The sequence below is a fragment of the Alligator sinensis genome, unplaced genomic scaffold (assembly GCF_000455745.1).
Source record: "Alligator sinensis unplaced genomic scaffold, ASM45574v1 scaffold1046_1, whole genome shotgun sequence".
Taxonomy (NCBI): Eukaryota; Metazoa; Chordata; order Crocodylia; family Alligatoridae; genus Alligator; species Alligator sinensis.
In genome coordinates this window covers 22,479-43,981 of record NW_005842174.1, presented here as the reverse complement: position 1 = coordinate 43,981, position 21,503 = coordinate 22,479, and positions in this window count along the sequence as shown.

Sequence of the window (21,503 nt, the reverse complement as noted above, 5' to 3'; positions counted from 1 at the left end):
GGGGTGCGCTGAAGATGCTAGGACTCTTTCCATTTGTTTCAATTAAGCCCTGAATACATATCAATAACAACAGCTGTCCCAGCCACGTTTTTCAGAGTGTGCTGGAAGTTGCCTGCATGAGGGCTGGTAAAGACTGCAGGTGTGACATCTCCTCTCCTGATGCACTGCTTTGATTATTCAGCCCTCTCTTTATTTTTAGCTAATTCCTCCAAGCCAGTAGAGAAAGTGTTGGCAGAGCATTTCTAAGGCTTTTAGCTGATATCCTAGGACTGAAAGACTCTGAATAAATTACCTGCATATTTAATTCATGTTAGAACTACAGTCTGTTCATTCTCATACCTCCATGATCCTTGTTAGGATGCCACTATACGTTAGTAGAAAATTGACTCAGTACTCAGTTAACCAGCTGTGCCCAGAGATGAGGTCTATATTTGTCTTCAATTACACAAGTTAAATGCTTTAATCATGATTCATGACACTTGATAAACTGTAGTTAGGTATTATCATAATCAGATGTGATTTATCACAAATTTCTACACAAATTATGATAAATCATTATTTTTCAAATCATATCTAATCGTGAGAAATCACCACCTTGGGTAACATTTCAGATACATTTTAGGCTATTTATATTAGGCTTTCCCTGCTCCTGAAAGAAGTCTTTTGCCTGAAAACAAGTAGAATCTTTTGAGAAATGTCTGTTTACAGATGTTAAACTTTAAGGAGAAAGGGTGGTTTTTCTTCTTCTTTTAGTTTAACCTGGTCATGGGCATTATCTTGAGACTAAACAGGGAAACTGCAACTCTCAAAATCAGCAAAAGGTAGGAAGAAGAAAAGAAAGGTCCCAGCTAAGTCTTATCATGCTAATACCCATGCTTGGAAATAAGTAAATAATTCTAAACAAATCATTTATACAATACATTTAACCATTGTGTTTGTTTGTTTGCAAAATACTGCTGAGCAGATCTCTATTTCCTTTGGTTTATTTGTTATTCATGCATAAATGGCGTGCATATTATGATTGGATGAGTGCAAAAGCACTTCTGGTGTCAGTGTTTGCATGTGAAAATATAAAGTTCTTTTTTTAGATCTCGACTATTGATTTATGTCTTTTGATATTTCCTTTTCAGATTACTTTGAGTATGTACAAGCTTTACATTTAGATCAACCTAACCAAGGCTGTGTCTATGAAAGGCTTTGTACAGACATTACATTTAGAAGTCTGCAAGGTTAGATCGGGTTAATAATGGTTCCCCAACCTAACTCAGTAATTAGATAGGTGCCAGGAGTCTGATCTAAGGTAAGGTAAGGTAAGAGGGGAAGGGCTAGGTAGGATGTGGGGGCTAGTATGGGTCTTCAGATGATCAGAGGACTAGCAGGGTCAATGGGAAGGCTTGAGGGGATCAGGGGAGTAGCAGGGTCTGCCAGGGGAGCTTGGGGAGATTCAAAGGGGCTAGTAGAGTCCATGGGGGGTTGGGGGATTGGGGGAATAACACAGTCCACAGTTGGGATTTAGGGGATCAGGAGTGCTAGCAGGGTCTGTGAGGGGATGGGGGGTGGGGGGAGAGAGAGCCAAGGAGCAGGGTCAGAGAGGCCCTCCAATGTCACCAACCCCCCCCCCAAGACCTCTTCCCCAATGCCACTGAACAGCCCCTGATTCCACAAACTGCTCCTGGGGCTGGTTTTACTGAAGTTTACAAGTCCTGGGAGCCCAACTGAAGTGGGCTGGGTGGTAGGAGGGTCAGGGTGGATCGGGGGGCTGTTAGCTTCACGGAGGGTTGGCAGGACTGGGGGAGCCATCCTGCCCCCAATCTCACCAGCTCTTCCCCCCAACAACCCTAAGTTATGTATCTTAGGCTGCCCACACAGCTCCCAGCAAACAAGCAAAGACCTGCACACACACTCCTGGTTTAGATTTTGGCAGTTTAAATTAAGCTGCCTAAACCTAAATAAGGTCCTGTGAATGCTTTTCACACTTTGAATCTGCATATAATCAAACCAAACACATCACAGGACGCCCTGTTCTAACCCTACTTCACAGCCAGGGCACTACTTCATAGTCAGGGCGGCCAGGATCTGGAACCAGCTTCCAAGGGAAGTGGTGCTAGCTCCTACCTTAGGGGTCTTTAAAAGGAGGCTTGATAACTACCTAGCTGGGGTCATTTGAGCTTAAACTTGTAGGGGTCATGTGAGCCCTGTATTCATTCCTGCCCAGGGCAGGGGGTCGGAGTAGATGATCTGCTCAGGTCCCCTCCAACCCGACTTCTATGAACCTATGAACCCTGCAACTTGGAAGCATCAACCACTACTAACCAAGTTATAATAATTCCCATTTCTGCTTGATGCAAATCTAACACTCCCACCATTTACTATCTTATCATAACCATTGAGCACATTGTAAAATCAACCACAGTCTCTCACTAGAAGTCACTTAACAGAACTCCCTTCACACTCTATTTCTTATGGACTGAGTGATGAATGCAGTCTGTATCATCTCCCTATCTGTCACTGAATATAAACCATATCTGTAAAGGTTTTTCAGTATATTCCACATAATTATAGGTATCCTCTTTGTAGTGTCAGTGGCAATGTGCCTCTATAAAGGCTCTTCTTGGTGAGCTCAACCATTGTTGAGGAATACTTAATAGACCATACAGATTACCATTTTTAAACCTAAACCCATGATTTTACTCCTTTCAATCACCTCAAAAGAAAATATAGTGTGTGAACATATATGATAAATATAAGGCCATGTGGAAAATGATGAGACATTCAGTGCAGGTTTTGAAGTCAGAGGAAAGGTAATTGAACTGTAAGTAGTAATCTTTATTTAACAGAACAGGGCAATGCTAACTGAGACACTGGAATGATGAACCTAAATCACATTGTCAAATTAGTTTGTATTCTATTATCAATACATTAATGTTGATATTAATTCCAAAGTAATAAGTAAAAAATCACAGTCATGTCACTAGTGGATTTAAATTCAAAAGAAAAGTCTCTTAAATACTTGAGTAAGATGGAGGGGAAGAATTGCAACACTGAAAAATTAAAATATGCAGAGGTTTTTTTTCTTTTTTGCTGGACAAATGAGTATATATTCTTAATACTACATAGATTAGGCCAGTGCGTCTCAAATTTCTGAGGTCACGATGTCAGCACCTCTGTTTTGTTTTGGGTTTTTTTTCTAGTTCTTTATAGTTTCCATAAAAGCTACTATAACATTTTTCTATTTTCAAAATTCTCTCTCCACAAGGTACAAGGCAAGGGCAAGGTAAGGTGTGGCTTCTAAATTGTGCAGGAAAACCATAGAAACTCCCAAACTATAGATCAGGGTTTCCCAACATTTTCCATCCCACAGCACACTTCCACGGCCTTTTCCATTCCATGGCACACCAGCCAAACACGGAGGTGGGGTGGGGAGGTATTGGCATGGGGCTGGCCGGGGCACAGTGGTGGCACGGCGTGGTGGTGGTGGCACTGGCTGTAGCCACGTCCCACCGGGAGCCACCCCCCCCAAGTGTCCATGGCCCACCTGAACATGTCCAATGATATACCTGGACATGTCCAACGGCACATTGGGTGGGAAAACGCTGCAATAGATGATATTGGTTGTTTTCAAGTTAAGAAAAAAGAAGATGCTAAGACAGGGGGAGTTTTGTATATGGATCCAGGGTGTTTGTGCTGTATCGAAAACAGTATTCACATCCTTCCTAAAAGAGCTAAAAAAATCTTGGTTCATTCTCAAACTCTTAATATGCTGGCAAAATTGCATTTTACTTTAGTGGTCACAGCTATTTATATTCATACCTTTAGCTTCCCTTATCAAATTTCCTACCTGCTGACTCGTATTGGTTTATATCAGTTCTCCCATTTTTATATATTAATTATAAATTAATTAATTTTATATGTTAATTTTTCTGTACATTGTTTATGGCCGTTTTCACCTCCCATGAAAGAAAGGGAGCTTTCTTTCATGACAGCAGAACTGTGTTTCTGGGGGGCATCTAACAAAGCACTCTTAAGCAAATCCCAATTAGCATTTCTATGTTTAAATATTTCCTACCACTCAATTGTGCTCCCGATCACTGGTTGTTTGTCTTCTTTAAGGAGGTTTGGTGTTTACATGTCGAAGCTTTCTGATAAGAACACTGAGAATTTTTTTCATCAATATTTTATTTGAGGGTGTTTTCTCACAAGCCAAGTAGATTTGTTTTATAGGACTTTTATAGAGCAATTACTGTTGTGAGGGGCTTTCATTGTGCAATTAAGACAAATGTTCTGCCACATTTGTTAATTACTGGAACACTGAAAAGACCAAGCAAAACAGAGCACTCCGTCTTGAAAATAATTGAAGAATCACTTAAGCTTGAGCACCCTGAATTGGAAAATGTAAGGTACTAACAATCAGGCTGAACATCTGCTATCTATATTATTTCCCTCTTCTGCAACAGGACATGTCAAGATGAAGATATTAGAGATCTTCCCTACCTCCAAATGCATTCCTCTGCTTTCAAAAGAGCTGCCTCTCAGTAAAAGTTAATGAGGTTTGTATTGAGCACTTCATCATTAAAAGCTCTAATTCCTGTGACTGAGTGCCTCCTAGAAAGATTCTGGGGACATGGGCCCTTTCTCTACTAGCTTCAAATCTATCCCAGAGCTGGGAACTGAAAAATTATAATTCTGGCTGTTTAATGACATTGGATCCAGCTTCAGGGTCCACACTTCAAATGACACTAATTGGCATTCTCATTAGTCTCAGAAGAAAGGCAATACATGCAGGAAAACTGATTCTTCCTGTCATCCCTCCAGGTTGAAGCATACAGCAAGAAAACTTGTGCAGTTGCTCCCTGCACAATATTAGTGTTGTGGATGGGAAAAAAGTTTGCAAATAATATCAATATAATATCAAGACCCCATCTCCAGTTTGACAGCCAGAAGGAAGGGGAGTGTGCTATGCACCAGCAGTCTTCTAACTTCTTGCCCTCCCTTGTGCTTCGACTAAAGGCAAGTAAGTATCATAGTAGTTTCACTGACTTCAGCACAAAAGGCCATCTTCCAAATGCCATATTTCCATCTAGAGCCACTGGGAACCATATGTGCTTTAAAAATGAGTGATTCTCAAAATTAGTTGACTCTTTTGAAAAAGTGCGCTTTGACTTCTGTGGCATCAATTTTCAAAGCTCATTGAATATAACCACATGCTTGTTGCATAAGCAATACCACAACTGGCCAAGCACAAATGATTGCTTTGAATGCATCTGGCCTTTACTGTGAAGTTATGGGCAAAATATGTGCACAAAACTCCTAGTTTTTAAGACTGAAAATCAACTCTGTCTTGTCTCAGTTTGCCCATAGGTTAAATGATGATCACTGAATCTACTGGCCTCACAGAGGTGTCTATCATCAATCTCTGGGCTACCTTCTGACAACCAGGGCCAGATCATTCTTAGTTGGGGTAAACTAACTTAACTTCATTTAATAACACTGAAGAAGCTACACCTGTGTGTCTGTTTTATGTACTGTTGTCATAGTATGTGAGCAACTTTAATGTTAGCTCCTTCATAATGCCCCTGAGATGTTGGGACATTTTTTTTCCTATTACTGATGCAGACCAGAGGAACAGAAAAAGTGACTTCCCTAAGGCCAGAGGATAGTGTAGTGAGGTGAACCAGGCCTCCAAAAGCTATCGGCCCAACTACTAGATCATCCATGCACTACACACTACACTGTCTTAGTAACTGGCCAACAATGCACTAGGTAACTGTAAGGTATTCTGGGGCTCCTGACAATTATTTTACTATTGAAGTTTGTAGAGAAGCTGGAGTTAATCTCAGGTCCTCGGCAGGAGGAATGGGGAAAGGTGTTTCTTTGTAAGCCGTAATTCCTTACAAGCTTTTCTCCCTACTGTTTTGCTTTTTTTCCCTTAGCCTTCATTAGTTGCATTAGGCATTGTAATCCCCATTATGGAAATGAGGTGATCAGCTAGGTGACATCCTCCCCATCCTCTGCATCTTCTCTGGAGGCTTAAGGGAGGGGAACGACACCATCTTAAAGCCATTGCCAGCCAATCAGAGTACAAGAGTGAACCATCAGTGGCCAAAGCCATATTATAATAAGGGAATTAGTGCTGAAACCATGGTGTTCAGAAAATCCGTTTTCAGGCTTTAGGGATAATTCTTTTCTGATGACTCCCAGTTTGCAAGGCTTGTTTGCCTGATAACAGTGAGAAAAGTCACTCCTATGCTGCATAATGGAGTGCCAAAGTATTCAACGCTTCCAAAAAGATCATTTCAGTACTGAAATCATCTGTCAAATGCCATAATATCTATCTTACAGGGCTGAACACATTTGCCAATCTTCCAGTAGAATATGATAATGGTGATGAATGCATTGACAGGATGACATGCATTCCAGCAGCAAGTGATATTATGGAGAGGGATTCCCTTTGCAAAACAAAGTGATCACAATCACCCCTGTGGAATACATTCCCGAGCTGGTGCATATAAAGAGAAGGCTCTATGCTCCCCTGTCAAACATCCTTCACCATTTAATGGTTAATCCTGAGACACAGCTTCCTAGTCTGCTGTGTGCCAAGTCTGACCAAATGAAGTTTCTATTGTAGTCAAGGTTTAATGCTTGCAGTGCCTGCAGTAGGATTTCCTGATATGCATCCCTATCACAACTGTACAAAAATTATCCAAAGGAAGGTTTTTTCCCCACAGGAAAATGCCAAACATTTCAATCTCAATGAAAATCCATTAAAAAGTGAAATGAAGGGTTTCAACAAGGTCAAAATGGAACATTTTGATCTTATCAGATTGATTTTTTTTATTTAAAGGAACTCTTGTTTTGAAAATGTTTTTATATTAGCTTATAAAGTCAGTTGCTTGGTGAACTAATGGGCAGCAAAAGGTGCAGCAAACAGTTTTAGATGGCAGAGGCACAGATTCTTGGGTTGAAAGTAGAAAGAGATGGTGAGTACTGTATCTGGTTCATCTGCTGTTTGTATTTTAGATAAGCTGAGGAGATCTTGAGAGGCAACATCACCATGGATTCAAGCAGGGCTGAATTAACCCTTTAGTGGGCCCTGGGCAAACATGCTCATGGGCTCCTACTTAATCCTGTATATTTATATTACTTTTTTCCCTCAATTATAATATGTAAAATAAGCACAACTGAGCCCCTTCTTCACTTAGGACCCTAGGCATGTGCCTAGTTTGCCTATGTGTTAATCTGGTCCTGGATTCAAGGAATAAAGGAAATGGTCACCAAGCATGGGCGACTGGTGCCTCTTGAGTCTGGTGGGGCACCCACAGAAGCCGGCATCGATGACAGCGGCAGGGATGCGACTGGCAAGCACCTGCAGAAGCAAACAGTGGCAGTGGGGATGGGGCTGGCAAGCACCCACAGAAGCCACCAACAGCATCAGCAGTGTAGACGGCCCTGTCAGGGGGGGCACATGCCCTCCCGTACTCCTGTACCAGTCACCTATGTCACCAAGAAATCCAAGAAAGAAAATGTGAGAGGAGGCTTTGCAATTCATAATTGTCAGAGCCAAGATGGTGCAACAGCATTCTGCATTGCTAAGGGAAGAAGATGATGAACAGGTTCTGTCCACCAAAAAGAGGAAAATCAAGAGGAACTCCATACAGCTGAAGTTTCCAATTATTACCAGATCTTTAGCATGGAAACTGTAACAGGTATCTTTGAAGGTACAGCTGGTTGAATAAAATGATGGATGGTATATAGGACACATCTTGTAGATCGCTAATCAGCCCAGGGTACAAAAAAATCATCCAGGCCCAAAAAGAGATCTTGAACCAGGCAAAGACAACAGATAAACCTGTTGGGAGATCTTGTACCAAAAAAAATGGAAAGAAAATTCTGCAATGGACATGTGGACAACTGGATGATATGCTGTCCTCCCAGAATCAGAGTATTAATTATCATTATAAGACTGAGTAGTCTTCTAAAATGTAGTGGAAAAGAACACACTGGTGATATTATATATCAGAAATAATGACACAGTATTGTAAGATAGCTCATAATTATAGAAAGCATGAGGGAACTTGGAAGTGTGCTAGGGGAGAAGGATATGATTTCCTTGAAGATATTTCATCTCTCCTGAGTGAAATAGGAGAGAGGAGATTCTGGAAGTGCATTGCTGGCCAGGTAAGTGGTGTAAGGTAGAGGATGTTGTCTTGTGAAACACTAGTTCACCTTGTATAGGAAGAGTTTGGACAGCCTCCATCACTATAAAAAGAGAAGCAATCTTCTAGAGGCAGGCTGGCCAGAGTAGTTGAGAAGACATTAATCTAACAGCAGAAAGAGAGGATAAAAGAGGGAAACAAATGAGCAGTCATTTAACACAAAATCAAGATGGTGTGCACAAAATTAATCAAGACAGCAAAGGACATGAGAAGAAATGCTTTAATTGCCTATAAAAGGAGGCTAGAAGCATAGGTAATAAACAAGAGGAAGTGCAATGGCACCTTTATGACTCTAACTCTGGCCCAGTTGGTATTACTGAAACCTAGCGGGAAGATTTGCATTATTGGAATGTTAAATTAAATTATTATAACCTGTTTATGAAGAATCAAATGGGAAAATTGGAGGGGTGTATAAAAAAAGACATTACTGGTTTCCAAGTCACTGACAACTCAGAATAAAATGATCTTGAATGCTCATGGATCAATGTCCTAACAGATAAAACAGAAGCTGAGGTATTAGTCGGTGTCTGCTACAGACCACCAAAGCACAAAAGAGAACAGGATGACTGGTTCCATAAGAACCTATTTATAAAATCTAGGGGTGGGGAGGGGAGAGGGGGAGAAATCCTGCATTATAATGGGGTACTTCAATTTGAGTGACAAATGCTGGAGGTCTCATGCTGCCGTTACTAAAACATCCTTGGAATTTCTAAATAACACACATGACAATTTCCTAACTCAAAGTGTTGTATCCAGCACAGGGGAATTTGATATTAGACATCATCTTGACAGCTAAAAAGAAATTGATCATAGAACTTAAAATTAATGGTGTCCTATGTCTGAGTGATAAAAACCTGATAGTTCTGTTATATGGAAAACGGAATAAAAGCCAAACCAGTAATGAATATATATCCTTTGTGCTTGAAAAAAGCCAGTTTTACAAAGTTGAAAAATAATTGTGAGCCACATCAGAGGGAGAGTAATTTAATGCAAAAGATATGAATGATAATTTGAAGCAACTTGAAAATATTTTCCTAGATGTCCTAAAAGACATTCTTATCAATGACCTGGGGTGGAGGGTGGACATTAATCCATCCTGATATGGACTGTGATATGCTACAGGTCAGATTGAATAACTGCAGTCATTCATTCTGGCTTTATAATTGATGAATCAATAAAAACAGAAAAGTTGAAATTGAAATGGATCATTTCACTTGGCCTCCAATGGCCTCTTTTAAAAACAGTTCTTCTGTTTGGAAACACAAATCTACGATGATTTTGAATTTTTGTGGGAAATTTCTAATTCTTTGATTTTCTTCCAATTGGGATGAAAACAATTTTTGCAATTGTAGTATTTCCCAGGAGAAACCTATGACAATTCTCATACAGCTTTATTCCCAACCCATTTGGATATTAGAAACCCCACAGATACCAGCCTAGATAGGCACAGATAACAGTACAAGTGTGGAAGTCCAACTGGACAAAGCAGTAGCATTTCCTGCTTGCAGTAAGTTTGTTTTTTTTTCCAGCAGTTCCGATGTGCATGGATTCAATATCATTCATCTCAGATTTTTGGTCCAAACTGGCCATGAGCTGACCTGAGTTCATGTAGATGGCCACTGTAGCTTGCCTGCACCACTGATCTGTGGACAGTGTCAACAGGCACCATATAGTTACTAGGCCTGTGCGAAGCTTAGGTCCCCGATTCGATTCGGCGGAGATTCAACCTGATTCGGTGGCCGAATGTCTGGATCCAAATTGAATCAGAGGACCTTTTAATCTTTCTGAATCAAATTGGAACCCTCCAAATTGATTCAGAGAGATTTGGAAAGACTCGGAGTTTCAGACATAGACACAGCTTTAAATGTTTTTTCTACATATCTCTAGGTAGCAGGGGCTCATGAACACCACAATGCTGGGGCACATGGAGTATCCCACAGAAGTGTGGGGGGCTCCCCAGCGCACTCAGCAGCAGACCCAGAAGTGGGCCAGAAGCACTTCTGGTCCAATTCCAGGTCCACCAGGGAGTGTGCTGGGGGGTCCCCCCCCATGCCTCCCTGGCTCAGTGGCTGGTGCTTCCTGGGTCTAGGGGAGCATCTAGGGTCCCCCTGCAGTGGATCATCAAGCCAGGGAGGCATGGGGGGGCTCCCCAACATGCTCCCTGGCAGACCTGGAAGTGGACCAGAAGTACTTCTGGGATCACTGCCAAAAATATGAAGCAAATATGCTTTCTCCAGAGAAAAGGAGCAACTAATTTAAGAATTATTCCCTATCAGGCTGCAGTTCCTTTTGCTAGAGCATTCCCGGGGCCAGTACAGTTCTCCATCACCTCTTGTGCTGGGCTCCAAGCAACAAACTAACTCTTAAAGTTGTTTTTGCATCTGAAACCAAGTAGGGTCTAGACTTTGGCATATGGGGATAAATGGAAGTGGAATTTTTAACATATAGTGATAGATCTGATTCTCTCACTGACTTACATTGGGAATGACTGGATGGATGAACATAATACCAACTAGAGAGACCTGGGATTTTTTTATACTTTGCAAGTACCTTTGCCATTTTAAACTCTTGAGAGTTGTAAACAAAAAGGAAAAAAAATAAATTCATAGTTTTAAGCACAGCCTCAAAGATTGCATTACCTAGAAACCTTTATAGAGTACATTGGTTTGCTGTTGATGTATATTTGATTGTAGTGGCAACTAATCATTTATGTATTGGGGAAGTGACCCAAAGAAGTACATATAAGTTTGGACACTTTTAAAAAAAATGTTAATGAGCCTTTTTTTCTGTAGTATAGTTCCACAGATCCAACATTACATGCTTGTAAGAAGAACTCATAAAAAAAAAATCTCTTACCATGGAATAATTCTAAAGCTAAGTAAAACATATTACAGCACCTCTCTTCCCAGACAAATAACATTCAATTTGCCTGAATTAATTTTTTGCTAAAGCCTACAATTCAAAAAGGCTCAGTAAGAAGTTCTTGATTCTTGCAACATTATAGTGAACCAGACATATGGACTAAAATTCCGCTTGTTTTGGGGGCTTATTGATATTAAAAGTCAGAGGAAAAATCTGTAACTTCAGGGACAGTACTGCACAAAGAGCACAGTGCCCTACCTACTCCCCACAGAAAACGTTGTAACTCAAAGATTCTCATCTGCAATGCATTTGAATGGTCTATTTCCCAGGGGGGCTAATAATTAGGGCTGTGCTACGCTTCAGTCACTGATTCAACAGAGCAGAGATTCAGCGGCTGAATCTCCGAATCCAAATGAAATCAGGAGACCCTTTAATCTGTCTGAATCGAATCGGAACCCTCCGAATCGATTTGGAGAGATTCGATGATTTGGACATAGACAAAGCTTTAAATGTTTTTTCTACATCCCTCAAGGTGCCAAGCGGCTCGTGAATGCTGAGATGGTGGGATAGATAAAGCATCCCACCGGAGTGGGAGGGGGTCCCCAGCGTGCTCGTTGGTGGACCCAGCAGTGGACCAGAAGCAGTTCTGGTCCATTGCCAGGTCCACCACGGAGCACATGGGGTAACCTCCCATCACCCCCTGGCTTGGCAACTGGTGCCTTTTGGGTCTGGGGGGGCACCCAGGGTCCCTCCATGGCTGATGGCCGAGCCGGTGGGGCATGGGGGGGTCCCCCGCGTACTCAGCAGTGGACTAGGAAGTGGACCGGGAGTACTTGATTTGATTTGGATTCAGAGAGTTGGCCGCTGAATTGGGCTGAATCCCTTCCATATTGAATCAGCAACCAAAGCTTCACACAGCCCTAGTAACTAGCTGTCGTGCAGCATTCATTTACCTGGGCCCAAAGCTCTGGACCCTCTCCTAGAGGTTGGGATAGGCACTGTACAAACACGCAACAAAGCCGTGGTCCCTGATTTGTAGAGCTTGCAGGCTAAGAACAACCAATTGATACAACCAAAAGATGAAAAAAGCACAAGGAAATGATGAGACAATGCTGGTCATCTTGATCATCAGAAGTCACAGATAAAGTGTCTGGGAGTATCATGGGCATGGGAACTATGGCAATCCAGTCTAACAATCCAATCTGGGACAATGCAGTCTAAAATGAACCTGCGGAAGGGAACGCTGGGAAAATACATTTTAAGAACTTTTTGCACAGCTTTATTAATGGTTTATTCATTTCCCTCCCCCCTGACTTTTTTTTTCCAGCTTTAACCAGTCATTACCTGTGGCTGGTGGGACAGCTTCCATGCTGAGGGAGACAGTTTAAGCAGGAGCTTGATCAACACAATAACATGCATAGAGAGCATTTTTCACTATGTATTTATAAACAGCAGAAGTCTCTATTAGAGGAAAGCTATTAATAGTGAAGGGGAAAGAAACAGTTTGGGAAAAATCACTGTGTGTAAAAATCTGCTGGCAAAACCATTGATAAACATGCCATATGTGAAGTAAAAATCAAGAGTTTAGGTGCTAATAATTTCTTTTACGTATGTTCAACAACAGAAGTCCTGTGCAAGATAGAGCTGGTAAATAGGAGTATGTTGATAAATCTGAGTTTAGAAACAGGTAATTCACAAATTCAAATTAGCCATTTGTTATAGATGGCTGGCAGGGAAGGATGTGCTTGTATGTTGAGTTCAGTCTAAAGTGTATAATTTTTGTTTACTGCTTGGTGACGTCTTTGAGACAAAGAAATTAGTAAAAGAGCCACTTTATTCTTGATCTCTCAGTGTTGACGTGGAACCCTTGTACATTTTTAAAAACAAGAAAAATACTGACTGGCAAACCTGTTGAGTGATTGAATGATGAAAATGCCTACTTCTGATATTGTACCTTTTAGCTTTAACAGTTAATTCATGACCATCAAAAGTCTTTTCATGGCATGCATTTCACCTTGGAACATTATTTCATGCTTCATTATATTACAGAGATAGGGATTTTGTGATTTTATCTACAAAAAATAAGTTTTTAAAGAAATGCCAATGTGTTAATAGATTTGGTTATTTCTTGATTCCAAAAACATGCTTCCAAGGGCCACTTACACCCATGCGGGGAGCCTGCTCTGACATACTGGAAATGCAGCGGGTTGGAGCAGATTCAATTAATGGAGTCTGCTTAAGCACATAAATTGATGCGCACCGGCAGCTTCACACATCACATGTATCAACAGTCCAGCGCAGATGTGCTGATCTTCAATGTGCTTTAGTTTAAAGCGCCCCGCTACCATTTTCTCAGCGGAGCCCCCTAATTAAAAGCGCCTGGCGCATGTGTTGGAAATGCACGTGTTTAAACAATCAAGCTATTATATGATACTTGTCTGAGTTCTGCAAATTTCAGTTAATTTCTGTACGCATTACCTATTAACCAACTGTGAAGCACTCAATGGACTCTTATACATCACGTAGGACTTTACCCTGCAAAATTGTCCATTGATTTCAGTGGGACAAGTCACAAGATAAGATACTACTCTGCCTGTACCAGCAGCAATGTTAAGAATTGGTTTAGTGTGTCTATGTACATCTGCCCTCCACTGGATGATAAGCACTTTTAAATCATTTGCCAGCTTATAGCATTTAATCGTAAATTTTCATTTGTGGCCCTGCTCTCTCTATTAATGCGCCTTACAGAGTTTGAACCAGCTGGTATAGGGCTTCCTTGAGATAATGTACTGGGGCGGAGGGGTCTATGCATAATATGAGAAAGAACTGTATTTGGTTTTGTGTTTTCAGTCCTCTTCTGGAGACCAGGAGCAATGTTGGGTGTTTGTTCTTCTTGCTAGCTGTGCATGGAAAATAAGAGATCCATCATAACAGGAAAGGTGCTTGGTGCTTTTGCCTTTATTAGAACCCAGATACAGGGTAGTATAACCCTGAAGGAAGCTGCTTGTCTTTGCAGTCACTGTGATTGTGGCTGCTGGAGCATGTAATTACATGGAGGAAAAGAGAGTGCGCAATGAAAGGTTGTTGAAAGCCTCAGGACTCCTAATCTTCTGAGTCTGTTGTTGAGCAGTGAGGTCCTCTGTGGTAAAACACTTTTGCTGGTAGCTGGTTTGAGGCACCCCGTACAAAATGCCTACCTGCATTACCTTGACTGAATGTATGTTGAATTATTTGCATTTCCCACGATTTTCCTTATGCCTGGAAGAACTCTTCATTTAGCAATCTGCAGATTGGGCAGACGGAGGTAATTGGTGTATAGCAACAAGAAAGCATCACTTTAATAATGTTGCAGCAGAGATGGAAGGCGGCACAGTGATCAGAGCATATAGGTAAGGTTATACATGTGTGGTCTAATAGGAGATAAGCAACAAGTGAAAAGAAGCAGCTACGTGCATCTGAGCGTCATTTTATCTGGAGCACATTTTGTGCACATTTGCTAATGTATTTCATTTAGAAACATGTGATGGATGATAGCTATTCTGGTAAACTGGACAAACGTGTGTGTGGGGAAAAATACATAAATGCATGTTAATTGGGCTTGCTAAGGTACCCTGCTACTCTAATTAAATGAGCATTTAAAACACTGCTGAACTACAGTACATTTCTATGGTGCTCATGAGTGGTGTGAAGGAGACCCAGTAAACTAGTGAGCAAATAATGGCCATCTGAACTGCTCCACAGTGCTGTATTTATGTTGTAGTCCATAATATCTCACATGTTTGCTGCAAAATCTCTTAGGGCCCCTACACATGCAGCTAAAAGCACCATGGGATCGCATGCATAAGCCATGCAACTTTACCTCCTGCCTTTCCACATCTGGGACTGTGGGCTCCCCCTACACTAGCAAGAAGAAAACTCCCGCAGCTGGGACCCCCCTTCACCTGGGGAGGCTCCCAGCTGCAGGGACACGTCACACACTCCCGGGGCTGGAAGACCAGCTGCTGCACCCGACATGTACCCCGGAGCTGAGAGATTGCAGCCGTGCCCTGCGGCTGCTGGGACCAAGCATCTACAGCTACAGGACCCAGGGTCCTGGCACCGCGGGGCACTGTTGGGACCCAGCATCCACAGCTGCCGCAACTGCCCCCAGCTATAAAGTTAATACACATTTTCAAGGTCTAACTTTTATAGCTGGTTGGACCTTTTATGGTGTGATAGGTACTTGTCATGTGTAGCTCGTCTCAGTTCATTGTCACAACTGTAGTGTGTAGAGGGAGCCTTAAAAATATAAAAATTCTTCTACAAAAAAGAAACCAAGTCAATCACAAAACTGGATGGGTTAGAATGCTCCCTAGACAGGGATGAAGGGACAGGAGCATCCATGTGCTCCCACTAACTGAGTGTCCTTCAAATCATTCTGCTAGCCAGTAGGGTTTGCTCCCATACACTGAAGTCCCCAGTTTCAGCTGGCGCTGAATCAGACACTAGGCACTATATTTGCCCCTGTTGAACCAATAGAATCTGCTTTTTAGTTCATTGGGAGCAAAATAAAGCCCTTATTATTTCAGTGGTTAGTAGGGGTAATACCCCAGATAACTGTTCCTTGTCCTTTTGCATTTTTCCTCTCATCAGAGGGTTCTCTATCCCCTTAAGAAAGTAATTTGCAGGGGTTGTCACTCTCACAGCTTGCAATGTAAAATTAGGGCTAATTAAAGGGTAGCATTTGTCCTTAACTATTACAATAGTGTATATGAAATCTGGAATATCGGCCTGGAATTTTAGCTTTGCTTTTAATTTTATAGCTCATATAGGTTTAAATCAGATACTCAATGTAACTTTAATATAGTTTTTGGCTGTTTAATTATTTGGCTCTTGTTCTTTTCAAATACATGCAATGCACAGTCCATGATGCACAGCCACTTCCACTGATGGTAGTGGGAGTTCTGGATCAATAGCAGCGAGAGTTTCTGATTTATTATAAAAAGAAATCATTATGTCTGTTTTGGTGGGGATGAGGGAGGGTGTTGAGCAGCCTGTGCTAATATAATCAGTCCCCAGATCAGGCTGGCAAACAAGCCTGCATTCGGATCTCATTCTTTCAGAGCAGAACTCTTGTCAGAAAAACTGTTAGCCAAGATTTAGATTTTAATAGTGTCTTCCAACAGCAAGATGCCCTAGCATTAAAAAACATCCATAAATTGTACTGATGTCCCTTGGTGCAAGATTGTTTTAAATTAGCTGCTGTTTTGTCCATGAAATATAAGATGTAATTCCCATTTGTAAACAAAATGGAAATTCATTGTTAGATACAGAGAACCAGAAAAACCGAAACAGATTATCTTTAAATTTATGGACAGGGGAATCTGTTTTGCTTCCCCCCGCCACCCTAGAATAATGAATCTTAGTTTTTCCTGTTACTCATCTTCTCAGAGATGTGCTACACCCTAGTGATGCTAAGTGTACTCATCTGCACCTGGATAGATGATTAGGTAATTTTATATACAGTACGGGAAACATATACAATGAAATTCTGGACCTGTGGAAATCACCATGAGTGTTTCCAAGCAATGTCCATGAGGCCAGGGTGCCACCCCTTCATCTTCAGTTTTCAGTTGTGAATTTTAGAGTTTATCAATGAAAAGGATCGAACCTGTCTGTTTTCTATAGTGTAGAGCTTGGGAACACAGAAAATGTACCATCCCAGTACTGTCCGAAAACACAAACTACCCTCTTATCAATATTCAGCCCTAAGAACTGGATAAGGGGCTGTTTTGTGTATGTTTTGTATGTCCCTATAGACCATTTTAGACCCCTGTTTAGAAAAACATCTCTATTTAGGACAGCCCATTTGAATCTTGAAAACAAATTGAAAACAGTTGGAGGATGTGGTCATATTGCATTGAGTGGCCATTTCATAGATGCTAGGATTCATAGATTTATATTGGCCCATGAGAGGACTTTGTGATGGGGACAGGGGAGGGGAGATCCAAATCACCTTCACTCAACTCATTTTCATTTGTGACATTGCACAGAATTAAGAATGGGATATTGTAGCTGTTGGGCAGAATAGGATGAAACTGGTGGGAATCATTTTGGTGAAAATGTGAGTTGAGCCGAATGTCCCTGCATAATGACACGTATAAAAAGACATCATTTGTTCATTCTGAAAGAACCAGGGGCAGAGATCACTGGCCACGTGGCTGTAATGATTAACAATCCAAAACCAGTTAAGGACTCTTGACTGCATTGGTCTTTGGATTTGGACCGTATCACCAAGCTGGGAGTGAAAAGGCCTTATGTACCATTCTTACTTTTGACTGCATGTGACAGGTTATTTAGACCTCCAATGTAAGCTTAACACTCTGACTAGGGAAAGGAATGTACCTTTTTCCAACCCTAAAACACTCAGCAAATTCTTTCAAGAAATCAATGTTTTTAATTAACTCAAAGATAAAGTTTAAGTCCCTCAAGGTTATGCTAACACAAGATGCCCATCAGACTGACATTTAATAATGTTCTTTATTTTTATATAATTTTAAAGTTTAATTTAGCTATAAACAGATAACTATCATGATCTTCATTGCACAGGTGGGAGAGCCAGGATTCAGAGAGGCTAAGTTACATGTCAGTTGTTATGTAACAAATTAGATGTGCATGCAAATCTGGAGAGGTACTTGGATACACGGCAAAGAACTAAACCTTGAAGTTGTGCTTGTTGATTAGAGTTGAAGTGTCTACGTCAGATTAACTCAAGGCAAGGATTTCTGGGGGTGATCTCTTTTATTGGACCAACCAATTCTTCATCAGGTCCCAGTGGCGCCTGTCTAAGCTTGTCTACCTCTATCCCAACTGTGCAGTTGATCCAACAAAAGCTATCACCCTAAGAAATCCTTGCCTCCCACATACTTTCTGCACCATCACGGCAACAACATCACTCTTGCACTACTAGATTAGTATGATCATAACTGGTGCCTTATGTTCCTATAAGCTTCTTGCACTATATACAGCAGCTCCATATAAAATTCAAATTCTCCAAGCTCCTGCCTGCTGTTTCTCTCATTGCTTGTTTCTTGAGATTGATGCGAGCATTACATGTGTATACTTGGATGAGCATGCTCTCTGTGTTGCATGTTTCAAGATCATAATCAGTAAATAAATATAATGAAACAGTTGTTCTTTGATCTTCTCAACAATCTTTTCCATTTGGCATCAAAGCTGTTTGCACACATCCATTTGCAAACAAAATGGGGAGTCCTTTCATAACAGACAAACAGAAGTAGTTGGCAGCCATTCTCTTGTATTTCCTGTTGTTTTCAATTATTTCTATCAGCCAAGAATCGCAGTAAGTGAATCATGTGAAATGCATGCTCCTACCTTTTAATGCAGTTGTGACAATTGCAGTGGCCAGACTGGAAAATTGGTTAGACGCTTACCATAATGCAGAACTGCTTCAGCGTTTGTGGTATGTGAAAACAATGTTATCTAAGGCAAAATTGGAAACTGCTGCGCTGAGGGAAAAATACATTTTGCTAAATGAATAGGAGGAAATAAAATAAGATGATTTTTTTCCCCCCACTGGAATGAATCATTCTGAACTGTGAACATGTCATTACATTGGCCTATTTTACCGTTCTGCGTGTCCATTTATGCATACAGGACTCATCACCATAATGACTATTTACTTCACAATCGGTAATGGATTTTACCCTCACAACAGCCTTCAGAAACAGGGAGGCAGCTGGGGAACCGAGGCACGGTCTCGATGAAGTGACTTGTATGCAGTCACAGCCTGTGGCTCAAGTTTCTTGAGCCCCGAGTCCAGCACGTAATCCACTACTAGCCCGTCAAATGTGTTGGAATTTACTTGTAAGCAAAGCAGTCAGACTAATCGATTGCTCATGCTTCTCTGAACAAGTCAATCCACAAGATGCCACCCTGCTCTGCCTTCCGCCTAATCGCGTATTATCTTCTGATGATTTTCAGTCACGGTTGAGCCCTCTAGGTTCCTTATTCTTAAGGCTGGGATTTAACCCGTTAGGTGCCCAGCTCCCATTGAGATTCAATGGGAGATGGTTGCCATGTTCTCTACGGTTCTTTGAAAGGTTTCTTTGACTTGATTTCTAAATTCTCACACCATTTCCCCCCAATCCTTCCTTTGCACTGGCCTATTTCACATCCATCCACCACAGACTCTTTGTTTTCTGTCAAATACTTTCTGAAAAGCTATTGGCTTGAAGAATGCTCTGTATGCCACTCTTTTTCCCCCTCTTTTAATAATTGCCTTTAATTCTATACCTCATCTTTCTTTCTAGGGTTTTGAAGCAACAGGGGCTGTGCTGTTGACGTCCATTGGAGGCAGGAGCCATACCTTTAGACTGCAAACTCTTTGGAGTAAAGACGACATATTAATCTATACCTTGTGAGGTTCTGCATACATTTAGGAGGCTGTTTGAAAGATTAATATTAAACTCTCTATTCAGCTCTTATATGTTAGCATCAACACCTGCCTCCACTTCAACAACAATGCCAGCCTATGTAGCCCATTAATCACACTTTCCTACAAACACCATCTTGCTGTTCCCCAGGCCTGGAAGGTGATCATATTAAAATCTGCAGAGCTGTCACATTATCCTCCTCTAAATCTCTTCTATAACTTGCCTCTACCAGGATACCTATAAAACACTTGATAGTGAGTGTGCAGCTGGTGTGCCGTCTTTGCTGCTAATTACACTCACCATAATGTCTTGCCCTTGCCTAGTGAAGGGACCATCTTTTCTTTATATGTATGTACAGTACCTAGCACAACAAGGTTCAAATCCTTTATTGGGATTTATTTATTGTATCACTGGAATTGTTGTTGCTACTATATTTACTAATCAGATTGATAGATAATAATATATAATTGTTAAAAATTGACAAAACTAATACTTAGATCTCATATAGTTTCTAATCGTGTGTATCAGTTAAACAGTGACTATTGGTGTGAATACTGTACAAAAGCCTTGAGAAATTATATGGCAACAAATGTGTTATTTCATTTACTATCAAATTGGTGGAGACCATCACAACTCTTGTTTTAAAAATATAAATGTATTTTTTGTTAAAGGCATTTGTATAAAATGTATTTCTCAGCTGGGAGCTTTCTTATCGGGTTTTGACCCAAGCTGTTCAAAAAGAAACAAGAAGAAATCTGGACAATTCTTGTGTAGAGCTCTGACTTGTCATGGCAAAAACTTGCAAGTGGGGAAAAGTTACACAATTTGGACAATAGCTTCTTTAATTAAAGCTTAAATTTCAAGTAATGTTAAGCTGAATAGTATGCAGCTGAATAACAACTGGTAAATGGACATTTGGCTGAGAAAATTAGATGTGATATTCTTAAGAGGGCTAGCAGTTTCCAGGGTTTATGCCAGGGTAAAATAATAGTCAGTGCTTAAGGGTGCTTACACAAGTTACATTTTTTTGCACTATCAGGACCCCAAAAGCGCTGTACAGCTATGAGGTAACACACGTGCACAGCTGCAGAGTGGTTTTAAAATGGCCAATTGTGCAAAAAATGAGGTATTAAATTTAGGTGCTCTAAAGCAGAGACCCTTAGGGAACTTTAATTCCTTCCAGGGATACATTTTTCCTCTCCGCATGACTGGGCAGATGCTTGCACCAGCTGTAAGTCGGGGAGCAGGAAGGAGGAGACAGCAGCCAGCATGGAGCTGCTGGCTCCTTTGAATGGCAGAGCTGTGGGAGAAAGGGGGTGGGGTGGAATGGAGCCCCCTCGACTATCCTGGCTGGGGTAGAAGGGGGAGCTGGGATGAGCCCATGAGGTGAGGGGGCTCCATTCCCCCACCCTCCCTCCATCTCTGGTCATTCAAATCATCCAGCAGCTCAGTGTCAAGCGACCTGGGTGGCGGATGGGAGAAGGCATGAACAACACATGCCTCCAGAGGCTGGGGAGGTACGGCAATTGCCCACAGGAGGCAGAGGTGGCGGCAGTGGTGGGGGTGTGACAGCGGCGAGTGGGGAGCTCCCACAGGCAGCCATGGGGGGCAAGTGCCGCCCATCGGTCAGCAATTCCCCACAGATGCAGCCAGTGGTGTCAGTGGCAAGGGGGGGTGGCAAGCGGCAACTGCCCACAGGCACCGCCGGCAGCACTGGTGGTGCTTCTTTGATGGGGTGCACTGCCAATCTCAGGGGGTGTCCATGCACCCACTGTGTCTCACCAGTGGAGGAAGGGAACCCCCCATGCATCATGGGGGCCCCCCCAGCTACCCCAGCTAGGGTATTGGGGGGGCCTGGCCAGACCCATGAGGTAAGGGGGCTCTGTTCAACCCCACTGCACTCCCCAGCTCTCTCCATTCAAAGCGGCCAGCAGCTCCATGCTGCCACTTTTCCTCCCCTTCCCTGACTGACAGCCCCGCAGCTGGGGGGGGG